The following is a 1,925-nucleotide window of genomic DNA, read 5'->3' on the forward strand; positions in this document are numbered from 1 at the left end:
TCAAGCACTCCATAAGATCTTCAAGAGGAAGAACAAGCCGCCATCATTAAGGTGGACCCGTTCTTTAATCTCCTTGTTCTTTATTTTTCTGTTTTTCGAATTTTTATGCTTATGTTTATCTATGTTTGTGTCTTATGATCATCAGTGTCTAAGTGTCTATGCCTTAAAGTTATGAATGTCCTATGAATCTATCACCTTTCTTAAATGAAAAATGTTTTTATTACAAAAGAACAAGAAGTACATGATTTCAAATTCATCCTTAAAACTAGTTCAATTATTTTGATGTGGTGACAATACTTTTTGTTTTCTGAATGTATGCTTGAACAGTGCATAAGTCTTTTGAATTTGTTGTTCATGAATGTTAAAATTGTTGGCTCTTGAAAGAATGATGAAAAAGGAGAAATGTTATTGAGGATCTCAAAAATCATCAAATTGATTCTTGAAGCAAGAAAAAGCAGTGAAAAGCTTGCACAAAAAAAAGAGAGAGTATATGCAAAAAAAAAGAGAGAAATGAAAAGAAAGAGCAAGCAAAAAAAGCCAATAGCCCTTTAAACCAAAAGGCAAGGGTAAAAATAAAAAGGATCCAAGGCTTTGAGCATCAGTGGATAGGAGGGCCTACAGGAATAATATCCTGGCCTAAGCAGCTAAACCAAGCTGTCCCTAACCATGTGCTTGTGGCGTGAAGGTGTCAAGTGAAAACTTGAGACTGAGCGGTTAAAGTCGTGATCCAAGGCAAAAAGAGTGTGCTTAAGAACCCTAGACACCGCAATTGAGGACTCTAGCAAAGCTGAGTCACAATCTGAAAAGGTTCACCCAGTTATGTGTCTGTGGCATGGATGTATCTGGTGGTAATACTGGAGACAGAGTGCTTTGGGCCACGGCCAAGACTCATAAAGTAGCTGTGTTCAAGAATCAATAACACTATCTGAATTCTGAGTTCCTACAGATGCCAATCATTCTGAACTTCAAAGGATAAAGTGAGATGTCAAAACTGTTCGGAGGCAAAAAGCTACAAGTCTCGCTCATCTAATTGGGACTAAGTTTCATTGATAGTTTGGAGTTTATAGTATATTCTCTTCTTTTTATCCTATTGATTTTCAGTTGCTTGGGGAGAAGCAACAATTTAAGTTTGGTGTTGTGATGAGCGGATAATTTATACGCTTTTTGGCATTATTTTTAGTATATTTTTAGTATGTTTTAGTTAGTTTTTATTATATTTTTATTAGTTTTTATTTAAAATTTACTTTTCTGGACTTTACTATGAGTTTGTGTGTTTTTCTGTGATTTCAGGTATTTTCTGGCTGAAATTGAAGGACCTGAGCAAAAATCTAATTCAGAGGCTGAAAAGGACTACAGATGCTGTAGGATTCTGACCTCCCTGCACTCGAAGTGGATTTTCTGGAGCTATAGAAACTCAATTGGCGCGCTCTTAATTGCGTTGGAAAGTAGACATCTTGGACTTTCCAGCAACATATAATAGTTCACACTTTGCTCGAGATTTGATGGCCCAAACCGGCGTTCCAAATCAGCTCAAGACTGCCCGGCGTTAAACGCCGGAACTGGCACAGAAGTGGGAGTTAAACGCCCAAACTGGCACAAAAGCTGGCGTTTAACTCCAAGAAAAGTCTCTACATATGAAAGCTTCAATGCTCAGTCCAAGCACACACCATGTGGGCCCGGAAGTGGATTTTATGTCATTTACTCATTTTTGTAAACCCTAAGCTACTAGTTCTCTATAAATAGGACCTTTTGCTATTGTATTTTCATCTTGGTTCTTCTGGTTCCCTCTCTGGGGCCGAAGCCAATGATCACCATTATCACTTATGTATTTTCAACGGTGGAGTTTCTACACACCATAGATTAAGGTGTGGAGCTCTGCTGTACCTCGAGTATTAATGCAATTACTATTGTTCTTCTATTCAATT

This window comes from Arachis duranensis, chromosome 6 (genome assembly GCF_000817695.3).
Source record: "Arachis duranensis cultivar V14167 chromosome 6, aradu.V14167.gnm2.J7QH, whole genome shotgun sequence".
Lineage (NCBI taxonomy): Eukaryota > Viridiplantae > Streptophyta > Magnoliopsida > Fabales > Fabaceae > Arachis > Arachis duranensis.